Source organism: Triturus cristatus, chromosome 3_2 (genome assembly GCF_964204655.1).
Source record: "Triturus cristatus chromosome 3_2, aTriCri1.1, whole genome shotgun sequence".
Classification (NCBI taxonomy): Eukaryota; Metazoa; Chordata; class Amphibia; order Caudata; family Salamandridae; genus Triturus; species Triturus cristatus.
In genome coordinates, this window is record NC_140584.1 from 226,413,058 (window position 1) to 226,426,234 (window position 13,177).

At 41.1% G+C, this 13,177-nt stretch overlaps 1 protein-coding gene across 1 annotated transcript in view; it reads right to left on the reverse strand.

Moving 5' to 3' along the window:
- LOC146857060 (von Willebrand factor D and EGF domain-containing protein-like) overlaps positions 1-13,177 on the reverse strand; it is a 1,714,722-nt gene that overhangs the window by 1,408,279 nt on the left and 293,266 nt on the right.

A 13,177-nucleotide genomic window follows, 5' to 3' on the forward strand; every position in this document is an offset into this window, starting at 1 on the left:
GGTGGCGAACAGGGTACAACCAGTGGAGCAGACAATCTAATTCATGTTCAGAGGTGGAAACCCCATTCAGTCCTACAAAATAATACCTCACCAGTCGATAATTGGGAAAATAAGGCTGTTGTTTATTGGTGTGTTTACTTTTCTACCAATCCCATCCTTTTCCATGTCTATAAGACTTGCACCATACATTCCCAGAAAGAGTGGCTTATCGTCAGTCTCCTTAAGCCAATGAGTTTCATGCGTTTTTCATAATTTCTATTTCCTGGGATGAGCTCTTGATCAAGGAATTTAGCATTTCCTGAAAAGTTGAATTCTTCTGTTTGTTCTCAAATTAGATATTAATCAATTGACATCACACTGTGCTTTATTAGACTGTAGATGCAACTCAATGTGCAGCTTCTAATTGTAAGCCGATCTGTATACTTTGATGTATTTAATCACTGACAAGTTAATTTTGTAATTGCTAATTTATGGTTTTTATTTGGGGAAAGTATGCTCTTTTGATGCCTTTTCCTCTGGTAAACACGATGTACTGTTTACTAATAACTCTTGTGAGTGTATTTGCACATTGCCTTTCTTAACCCCTTCGCCGCGGCGGGAATTCCTCCGCGGCGCTGGAGGGTGCGGGGGGGCAGCGCGGTGGCGCTGTGCTCATGACGGAGCCGCTCCGTCATGAGCCACGGTTGAGCTGTGCTCATGACGCAACGGTTCCGTCATGACTCCGCCCAGTTGCGTTGTCCCCCCGCACAGGCGGGGAAACAGCGCCGCGTGGGCGGAGCGGCCGCCAACGGTTGTGGCATGACGGAACCGTTCCGTCATGAGCACACGGCAACCGTGGCTCATGACGGAGCGGTTCCGTCATGAGCGGGGAAGGGGTTAAAGATGGAACAGAAAGTCTACAGTTCCTGACTGGCCATTAGCTACTTCCAGCCCCTCCGAGCAAACTGCCTCGCTGGCCAATTGTTGAATACTCAATTCCCAGGTTTCTTAAATGCAAATCGGTTGCTTTCAGCATCTTTCAATAAACTACCTGCAGATTCATAAGTCCTTTGCCTCATCTCTTTAAATTTCCTGTTCTGTGATTGGTGCCATCCCACACCACTGGTCATTATTGCTGGGTGATTGTTCACTACTGGGCTTCCAATAACCTTTTACTTTCAGGTGAACTTTCGCCAATACCGAAATGGAATGGTATATATTAATTTTTTGTGACTGAATTCTGGTCACAAAGCATTAATCTTTTACCACCCCTTCAAAGGAGGTGGTAAGCCATTCGCAAATAGGAAGGCGTCCCCTTTGTGAATGTTGAAAAATATTTTTTAAGAGTAGGCAAGGGTCCCATGGATAAGTGACCACTCTTAAAAAATGAAAATTACAGGATAGGTAAAATTAAGTAAAAAAATAAAGAACACCACTTACCTTGCACTCGCCGCTGTGCAATGTAAGTGGTTTCATTTTACCTATCCTGTCATCTGTTGCACTTCACAACTCAGGCCCTGCCTACCTGAATAGCTGCATACCTTTCCACCAATCCTGCACCTGCACTTGGATGGTTGTTTACTAGCACACATCCCACGCATTCATCAAAGCTAATCCAGAGGTCAAGGCTTCTCATACATTGCTTCTAAAGCATGGAGCAACCTCCTACTCCACATCAAAACCTTCTCCTTCCTTCTTGAATCTTTAAGAAGCTAAAGAACTGGCTCTTCAAGTAAACCCCCTCTGGGGGCTAGCCTCACACCTAATAAGCAGCAGAATATCTTCCTGTGTAATGGTGCACTATACAAGTAGAGATAACATAACAATAGCATAACATAGCATAACATAATATAACAAAAAATGAGGAATAGCTCAGCTATCTCATAGAATCATGTTTTTAGCGTTTATTGCACATTTTCCATTAGAGAGAGATGAATACAGCACTCAAGAGAGAAAAATAACAACTCCTTAGCTTATTTCTGAAATGAGAAAGCCTTCTTCAAAATGGCTGTGAAGGGTCATCTAATGAAAGGGAAGCTAAACCATAACTTATTTGTTGTTGGGTGGTGAGTGGAAGGGAACAACATCACAATGGTTCACTAGTAAGGCTATAAAATCCATTGGAGGATAAACACGGTACAGTTGACACATAAGACGGCCTCAAATCGGGTCCTTGCGACAGCACACTGTGCAGAGAGAGCATGATGATATGTTGGCAGGAGGATTGTAGGTAGGTGTTTCAATCATAACTACAAGAGTGCTCACTAAGTTGGTAATTTTTTCCACTCATGGGGGTAAAGTGTCATCTCTGTGTGTCTCTTCCAAGGCTGTCCTATATCTGTCTCAATCGTTAGCTATTGGATGCTCACGGAGGCCTTTAATCACCTTCCAGTGAAGGGTTTTACTCTCCTGTGTCAAGATGTGAGTAAGTGCAGTGTTGAGGCCTTCCATCGCAGAGTAATCACTCATTTGATCAAAAAGAAGTTTGAATCTATGAATTGGGTTGGGGATTTGCCTTCCTTCTTTGGTTAAATAATAATTGAATTTTAACAAGACTTGAGTTATGATTTGATTTGTCCGACTAAGGACCCCCTCCCATCTGGGACTGCAGTAATGGGGATGTTTTCTTTCTGAGACAAATATCCAGATGAGGAGTTGGCCCAATTTATCTGCCTTTGAATCGGACTGAGCAGTATCCTTAACCCGATGTAGGCAGCAATGTGTTTTAATTAAAAAAGCTTTTTCTTTGAGAAGTTCACCCATGGCAGCTCTTACTGGCGGTTCAGAGACAGGCGGCTACTTGGTCTCAAAATAAACATGCTTGCCTCGGGCCAGGTCTTTTTCTTGGGTCCTATTGCTACCTATCAATAACTGTATGCAATATCCTCGGGTTACTACCTTTTGAGCCTCCCATTCTATTGCCCTTGATGAGGTCAAGGTATCACTGTTGTCAAAGAAGTCCTCGACCTGGGTAGCAAGAGTTTCTTGGGGCATCCAATCCTCCAACATTGAGGCAGGAAGATGCTAGGTTGGGGCAGGTAATTGGACGTGTTCCAATCTAAATGAAGTAGCAGTGGACTATTACTGACACAGAACAATGCATAAGTGATGTAGAAGATGATCTACAGCAAAAGATGGATTCATTCTCCAGTTTAGAAATGGTGATGGCCGTGATCAATATAAATAATGAAGAATTGAAGCGAGATCCCACCACAACAACCGGCACATTGTTGGCATCTCTGAACCGTCAAACACAGGAAAGATGGAAATATATGTGGAAAACATGCTCACAACTCTCTTCAGTGCAGACAGCTTGTCTCGTCTCCTGGTAGTAGAGTACCCACATATTGTTCTGGCTCCCAGATCTTTTCTGGGGGTACTGTCACACCCTATAATGGCCAAGTTATTAAATTACCATGACAGGGACTCAGTACTGCACATGGAAAAACATGATTTGAATAACAAGGGTTACATCATTTAATGTTTTCCTGACTCTATGCTAGTAGTGCAAAAAGCAAGGAGAGAATTTCTATTAATAAAAAGCGCAGCTTCTTAAATGTGTAATCTCTTATGCCAAGCTATATCCAGCATGCCTGCAAATTGCTTACAAAGGTCACGACGGGCATTAACCACACATGTACAGGCTCCCAATGAATCCATGGTTTCTTATGTCATAGCCTTAAAAGAGCTTGTAGCGTCCTGTGAATTTAAGGGTTCTACTTCTCAGTTAATATGAGATCAAATTGTTTTGAGATGTTACTAAAAATAAAAATACAACAAAGGTTGCTTGCTAGTAAAGATTGTTTACTTGAAATGTTGGACATCGCTAAGATCATAGAAACCTCTCTTGAAGATACTAAACAGATAGGAAGCAGCGACACACAGACATCAGTCACTTGGGTTAACATGCAAGGGAAAGGTGTTTCTTATAACAAACAATCTGCAACTCAAGGTCCTTTTGTCAATTTTAATAGAGGGAGGGGGTCTGCTCGAAGACCAAACATACAAATGTGTTTCAGATGTGGATCTTCTTTGCACTTATTACATTTTAAGAATTGTGATAATAAATACACTGATCCGTATAGTCCTATACTCATCGATGGGATTCACATTCTGTTACTTTTAGATTCGTGTGCCAAAATCACAATTATTTAATGCAAAAAGTACAATAAACACTGGATTGACAAATAATTGTTACCTCCTGATTTAATTACGACTGCGTTCAATGGCAGCAGAACAGATTTAAATGGGGAAATATCACTTTTGAAACCAACACTAATAAAGGAAAAGTCTATGTTGCTCTTAAAGGCATCGGTTTTTCAAAAAGTGATGCCAAGAATATTTCACAATATTTTAAATGTGGTTGTATTCCAGGATGACATTCTGATTTATGCTGATTCTATACTGGAGCATGATAAGTGTGTCGAGAAAGTGTTGTCTGTGTTGCAAAAAACAATGGTGTGACAGTCAGAGCAGAGAAATGTGTGTTTGGTATTAATGAAATAGAATATCTGGGGCACGTTTTGAATTCTGAAGGTGTAAAACCTAAACCCAGTATTGTTGAGGGTATAGTGAATGCACCACATCCCACAGACAGAGAACAACTCTGATCGTTTTCAGGACTTTCCAAATGTTATGTACATTTATACAAAATATTGCCAAAATGACTGCATGTTTAAAGGATCTACTTAAAAAAATCTGTATTCATATGTTGTGATGTGTGTCAACATAGTTTTGATTGTATCAAGCAGAGTATTTTGTCAGCACTTGCATTACAACCATATGTGGAGGGTCGTGAAATATTTGTTACTGTGGATGCTGGTGCATATGGAATGGGAGGTGTCTTGTCACAGATGTGCAACCGTACAGAGGTTACTGTGGAGTTTGCGTCCAGGAGGTTAAGAGATGTGGCATCCAGGTATTCTGTATTAGAAAAAGAGATGTCAGCTTGTATCTGGGATGTGGAAAAATTGAAACCTTATCTTTGGGGTAGAACATTTGATTTCAGAATGAATCACAAACCGTTGGTTGATATTTTTATCTGGTATTAAGATTTAAAAAAACACAGCTAGGTTGGCCCAGACTATCGATGAAATTGTTATAATATAACTTCATTGTGAGCTCTATTGCGGGTGGTAGAAATGTCAGAGGAGTTTTTGTATATCGCCTGCCTGTGGAAAATGACTGTATCGAAGATGTACATGATGAAATCAAAGAGTGCATTTGTGCTAAAGTTGAAGACCGGGTAATTTGTGCTGACTTGATTGAGTGGTGTAAGAGAATAAATGAGGATGTGGAGTTAAGCAAGGTGGAATCTTTGGTGAAATCAGGAAGGCCGAGAGAAAAGTCTCTTGAGATTTCATTACAACCATACAGCAAAGTATCAGATGAGTTATCATTGGAAGGTGACGTGTTGGTAAGAGGAGATAAGCCAGTTCTACCTTTATGTTTCTGCTAACAAATTCTAGAGACTGCACATAATGGGCATTTAGGTATGACAGTCACAAAACATGGACTAAGAAATTATTTCTGGTGGCAAGGTGTGGACACTGATGTAGAACTGAATGGTAAGAAACTGCACGCAATGTTGCTCTAGTGATAGGCATATGGTCAGCCAATCCCAGTAAAGTGTGGCAGAGAATTGCTGTAGATATTTTGGGACCTTTCCATATTTTGCCTCGCAGAATGAGGTATTTTATAGTGCTAGTGGATCATCTTTCAAGGTGGTAGGAAATGCGAGGAAAGGCAATACCAAACACAGAGGCTGTGATTAACATTTTCTGTGAGGTATTTACCAGGAAAGGAAGTTCCTCTCAGACAATGGGGTCCAGTTCACCTCTTTAGCCAAGAAAGTATTCCTGGATGAATGTGGTGTGAAACATTTACCTAAACCTCTATACCATCCTCAAGCAAATGGAAAAGTTGAAAGGTTCAACAGAGTATTGGTAGAGTGTATCCAAAGTGCTATAAGGTTCAAGATGGATTGTGAAACTGCTTTAAGAGAGTTGGTTTGGGTTTATAGGTCCACACCCCATTCGGTTACAGGGGAAATACCTTTTGAACTTATGAGAGGAAGTAAGGTGGTATTTTCTTTAGGCCCTGTTTGGAAGGAGGGAATGATGGGCCAAAGTTATGATATTTCTGAGGTTTGTGTAAAAGCAAAGCTGTTGAGTGATAATCACAGTATTTTGCGATGTCAGAGAGAAGCAAGATTCAAGGGCAGTGTAATCAAGAAGTCTAGAGTTAAAATAGGAGATATGGTTCGAATCAAAGATCCGGTGTTGCAGAGAAAAGGTTTCTCCAGGTTTCAAGATCCTGTTTGAGTCACTGAAGTGAGAGGTAATGCGGTGCGTGTGTCACATGGACAATGGTGGAATTTGTCCCGAATTGCCAAAGTGGAAAAATGTAACATGGAAAAAAATCAGAGATGGGGACAAATTAATTTCAGAAAACAAGCAGGTTTGTACTTTAAAGAATTCTGAGAGTGCAATGTTGAGGAAGAGTGGCAGGACCATCGGATTGCCTAAAAGATACACAGAATAATTTATTTTCTTAGATGAATTCAAATTTTTCATTCATATAGTTGTGTAATTAGTTTTACATTGTGTAATTTTGTTTTTTGTTACACACCTTTACAAAAAGAAAAGAGATGTGTGACATGTTAAGATAGTATTTCTTCTCTGTTAGGCTTTATATGATGTAAACATTTTATGTTATACTATTGGTTCTTCATATGTTCTAATTTGGAATATTGCTGGTATCTGTATGCACAGTACTAGACTTTACATTCTCTGGGCCCTTTGTACCAGCAGCTCCTTTACTGTGATTGTCTACAATAAAGAATTATAAATCCTGAACCTTGGAGCATTTCCTATACTTAACACTGTGTTTGTAGGATATTTTGTGCTAAGTCAATTTCATTAGATACAGCCCAAACCAACATATAAAGTGAAAATCATGCCCCTCTTTATACCCCCTGGCACCTGCTCCCTAGTGGGATGGTTTCACAGGCTCTCTGGATGTCTTCACGTGGTAAAAGCCCATCAATAATGTTAGGTATGTTTTGTTTGTTAGGCTTCATGCTGGTTGTTTATGTTAATGTTGATTGGGAGTATGGGTTGAGGAGGGTGGACATATGCACTGGCAAGTTCGTGGTTGTCGGTGTAGATGGGGCAGTGGATTGGGTCAGGTGGATTACTGCATACAGTGATACACCTTACTCAATAGAGACATTACTCCTGGTCTGTACAGGTCACATCCATACTGATGATGCATGTGTAGTGTGCAGACTATCGTCAATGCACTCTTGTATTGCTAAAAACTCTCTAAAAGAAACTAAAGCTTAACTTACTAACATGGAATGTCAGGGGGCTCAAAAACCTCCACAAAACAAATACAAATGTATAAATATCTCCAAGGCACAAAAGGTCACTTGCATTTCTACAGGCAACCCACCTATAAGAGTAATAGAGAAACATTGATAAAAAATGGCCAGCACAAGTGTTCTTCTTAATATTCCACTTATGCCAATGTGTTGGCCATTTTGATAAACTGGGGGATTCAGTTTCATCACATATAGAAGGTGAAAGATATGCAAGGTATATAAGTTACGGTGCAGGCAGTCTTAGCTTATACACATATCACCCTGGTCAACACGCATGGACCCAATGTCTATGTTTCATGGTGACTGTACTGTCCCCAAGGATACTTTTATGGGTGACGATCTTATTGTAACAGTGAACCATACTCTAGACAAATCTCGGAGCTGTACCAGGCGGGCAGACACAGTGGCCACTGCTGTTAGGGAACATCATGAATAACATGATCTATTAGACCTTTGGGGTTACACAATGTGTCACAGCATGAAGGCACATCTGGGTCATAATCTGTGGTCTACATTAGACTACTGGGTATCATCCAAGGATGTAATTACAAGGGTAATAGATGTACGTCATCTGGCCAGAACTTTCTCAGACCATGCACCAGTGCTGCTCATGATAAACATCCTGAAATCATCTTTGCCATCCATTTTATGGAGGCTCATGCCAGATGCTCTAAAAGATAGTGTGTTTTATGATGAGATTACTCAAGAAATTCAGAATTATTTCAAGTGAAAACACAGGTTGGGTACAGTATGGAAGCCACTAAAAACAATGATTTATGCCTAAAAACAGAAATTAATATGTTCTCGTGCAGTCCTGAAGGTATTGCTTCAGGTTGAGCTTGCTCTATATAAAACTGCAAAAAATCAGTGGTCTGCTGCACTTTCTAAGAACCCACATGACTACAATTGAACAAGATATTAACATACTTGTGTGGCTTCGGTAGCCTACCTCAGATTCGTCCCTATATGAGCAGATAATGGGGGGGGGGGGGGTGGAATATCTTAACATAATGAGATGGCGCTGTGTGAGTTGCAGTTTCTGGGTAAAGAATATGCTGAATAATGTTGATATGGTGAAGGTCAGAGTACGAGTAAGTCTTTAGCCAATTATTTAAGGAGCCCTGGCCCACCAATGAAGTTAGAAATGTGCAGGGCCACAGAGATAGCATTAACATGGAAACTGATGAGATCATGAGGAGCTTTCACTCCTAATTCTCAAACCTATATGAATCTAAATTGTGCTTAGGCACAGAGAGATTAGAATATTATCTAAAGGGCATTGCCTTAGCCTGGATGGGTGATTCGAGGTGCAAGAACCTCTGCCGGTCAATTGCAGTGGAAGAGATACCAATAATTATCAAATGCCTTTCATTGTGTAAACACCTGGCTCTGATGGCCTGCCATAAGGAATATGTTCATCTCCTGGCCCCTCATATATAAACACTGCTTTAGGAACCGCATATTAAGCACTACCTCCCTCCAACAATGCACAACACCATGCTACTCAAACCAGGCAAAACTCCTAAAAATATGAGTCATATCTATCTCTGTCTCTCATTAACTGTGAGTCCAAGATTCTAGCCAAGAAACTACTGAACAGAGTCCTTCCACTTCTTCCCAAGTGAGTGCTACCGAACCAAGCAAGTGTTGTGCCTGGTCAATCCACAAAGCATAATTTACATACACGTATGCACTACTACACCAGATTAACCATCAGATTCCTGCTGCAGCAGTGTTTTTGCATGCTACAAGGGCATTTGACTTGGTGAAATGGCCTTACCTTTTTTTTTATCTTGCTACATATGGGGATCCCCCATTCTTTATCCACTGGGTCTTGATCTATTTAACTAACCCCACTTCATGCATTAAAAGCAGTGAAGCAGTCTCAGACCGTATTAAAATAGGGCATAGAAAACTTTAAGTCTGTATGCTATCCCCATTCTTATTTGTCCTTATGTTGGATCCATGACTTTCAAATTACAAGAACATTATGAGCAATGTGCCATAAAATATTCTTAATGTAATACACTCAATGTTGATGCTTTTATTACTTAATGAGAATAGTATGAATTCATATATTCGTGATCCTGAGTCAAATCTTAATCTCATTTTAGGGAATATTCAAATTCGATAGACTATCTGTTATCACTATAAATTGGTCAAAGTCAGTAATTTCCCCTTTGACAAATAACACACCAAAATTCACATCAGAGAACCTCCTGGAGTGGTGTGGGGATTAAATTAAATATTTAGGCATATGGATTAGTAAGGACAAAGAAACCATTAAAAAAGAATGGTAGAGCAATGATAAAATTGAAAGAGAAAATAGATCACTGGATGAAACTCCAGTTATCCATGGCAGGTTGCATTGCACTCTGTAAAATGATAATCCTACCACACATGCACTTTTATTTTCTCAATATTAATATTCCTCTCCTCAAGGACCTTCTTTACCTCACTACGCTCTCTGCTGATACAAATGTGTTGGGCAAATTAACAGCCATATCTAAAGTGGGGCATATTGACTCTGCCGTATGTCCAGGGCAGTTTTACTGCTCCAGACATGGAGCTATTCTACTCTTGTGCACATGCTCATTGTGATTTTTACGTGTGCCATGCATAATCTTATATGCACATTTAGCAGTAGGGCTAGACAGTGCTTCTCTGACTCCCCTTCCTAGCTATTCTCTGCCAACCAACAAATGTGCAAGAAATGCATACTATCTATTGCACGGTGCAGCGTGGCACAAATGATGTCTTAGAAGAGGACCGGAGCCTATATGCTTACCATTCATTCCCCTTGTGGATTATCATAGAATGATCTTTACTAGCAAACTGAAGGCTAAAGCGCAGTTTAATAAACTGAATATTCTTACTAGGGCAACCAATATCAATAGGGTATGTTTATAGATATCGATAAAGTCACTGCGCTTTCAGCCAGCACGTTGTTGGATATCTTTCTATACCGTCACTTGAGAGACACATGTAGAGCTATCAAAACCTGTTTCCCGCAGGAAACAGCTACATTTAGGCTATTAGAGATAATTGCGAGAGTACTATGAAGGATGTTAGCAATCATGTATGCAGCAATGCAACAGGAAGCCCTTATTTGTGAATTTAACTCTAAAGGTAGGTGGGTCACTATGTTAAAAGCCACACTATCAGACAAAGACTGGCCATATTGCTGTGCTCAGACACCTTTGCAAACTGTGAGTAGTAGGATTTGAATGATACATTCCATACCTGCATGCACTATATCACACCCACCTAGCCCTTCACAAGACGGGATTGAACTACATTGCCTGAGGTGTGGGTTGGAGAAAGCAGATTTCCTGTAATTAGCTTGTAACCGTACATACAAAGATAACTATTAGAGCAGCATCATTGATACTCTCACTGAAATGGTGGGCGAGTCTTTACAAGTGCACCGTAAGATTGTGTTTTTGGAATGGGTGCAAGAGGTCAATAAAACACTTAAGAGATTGGTGGCACTGGCTCTACTGTTGGTAAAACTGTTGGTTTCTAAACACTTAGGCAGAACCTGACCACCGAAATAAGAATATGGTTATTGGACTTGGCATATTGTAATGAGCAAAGGGAATCATATGATGATCTACAGCCATTAACAGCCAATCATAAAGATATACATGGCTTAGTGCCTGAGTACTTACTTAATGCTAGAATGGATCTATGCTCGCTTGCTTCAAGAACACCAGCTAGATCGCCCACCAATTGTGGACACGAAGGGTCGTGATTTTGAACTATTCCAATATATACTAAACATGTCTTTTAGTTTTTCTCTTTATGTTATGTGTCCATGTACCTGGGGTGCTGGGTTTGGGTGGGTATTGCAATATCACCTAATGTAGATGAGAGAAACGGTGTTGTTATTTTAAGGTTTACCCAATGTCCATTAACTGTATTTGGACATTTGAGGTGTATTGTGCAATCATTGAACTCATCTGTGACTGTGCTGAATTTGGTTACTTGTTGCATTTTGTTAAAACTCAATATATTATTTAAAAAAAAAAGAAAAATATGATGTGCCGATAATTATCCTTATCAAGTTTGCCAGCTTGCCTAGAACTTGAAATAATAGAATCTTGATAAAGTGGAGGATTCTTCAGTCTATTGGCCACAGGGGAGTTTTGGGGGGAGGATGGTAGACAGGAATGCAGTGAGCCATATCTATTAAAAAAAGAACAGCAAGGAGCATGCTGGGGTAAAATATTTAATCAATGCGTCTAAAAAACGTAATATGTTAGATCGCTCAACTCCTTTGGAACTCCAGACTACGCAGATGTTGTTAGAATTAGAACTCCCCTCTGTATCCTCTGCCCTGCCAATTAAGAAAAACATTCTTTCTGTTAAATCTTGTATTTCTTGGTGAAGGACTGAAGTATGGGATTGAAGTTCAAGAATTGTTTTCTTCATCAGGGATATCCTTTCTGACAAATAACAATGATTATCACTCAGTAGATTACCATTTGTTGTGATGGCATCCACCTTCATTTTACAGAGAAGATCTAGATATTCAGATAGTTACCAATATTTTCTCAATTTGTCAGACTCTGGTGCCATGGTAGTTGCTTTCTTCATCTCCTTCCTTCCCAGCAATTGAGGGGTATCCATTTTTATTTGTCTTGCTCACCCCATTGTGATGGCTTCCATTAGGTGTCCACTGTGAACTTTCCAGCTGGGTAGTTTCCAGTGGAATCTAGGATGAGCAGTTTCTTGCAGAGCATTGTGGCAAGAAACTCACAGTGAGCATGACTGTTGTCGGGATGTGGTCTGGCTGCAGCTTAGCACATGTTACTTTCAGGAGCGTCTGGTCTATGGATTAAGGGGTAGAGTGGTTCCTCATCACCCACTCTCCACATCGCACCCAAGCTTGGTTTTTGAGACCTGCTTGGGGTTGCAGACAAATCAGCAGGACAGCACGCGCAGTCCATTTGTCGAGCGAAACTAAAGTCAGGCCACTAATAACTCATGGTTGTTGGCTGTGAGGCGGTACATTGTCCTGTAGGAATTAGTCTTTCTCTGATGTTCAGAAGGTTGCCACATGCCTACATGCCCTCTTACTGGGATGAGCAACAACCTTCAAATCAAAAGAGGAAAGGCTAGTAACCCCGAGTGTTGTGTGCCTATCCCCGCATCTCCTGTGGAAGGGGGTGAAAAGTTTATTAACGTGGTTCTGCTCTGTGAGGTGGGTTGCTTTGGTTTCTAATTAACCCAGGGCTCCTGTGGTGTCCCCTCAGAGCAAGCATCCACCCACAGCAGGGTTTTCTGTTTGTATTCCCTGAGCATTCTGGTGGGATTAGGGATCCCTCTTCCCCCCACAGCAGACCCACTGTCCTATCTTCAGGAGATCCAAGATTCTGGGTGGGGATTTACACCCATCTGCTCATTTGGCCCGGGCAATCATTACTGCTATACTACCTCCTGGAAAAAGTGGGTAGATTCCAGGGCCCTGTGTGTCAGGCTTATGAAACTAAGCCTGTTTGGGGCAATGTGTAACTGGCTGGAGTTGGAGCAGAGCCACCGGGAGATACCTCAGAGTAGCAGCCAATCAGAAGGACCCGTTGTGTGGAATTTAACAGGAGATCCTCATGTCAGCCTCTGACTCCGATCAGAAGATCATCCAGGCAAGCCGGCACTATTCTGCACCCTGGGCTGCGCCACTCACCTGCTTATATCCCATGAAGATGTCTCTTGATGTCTTCGCAATAGAGGGAACCACCCAGGGTCTGTGATCCAAATCGGGCTACCCTGGCAGCGGCCTAACCACAACTCCTACAGGACTAGGCCACCCGG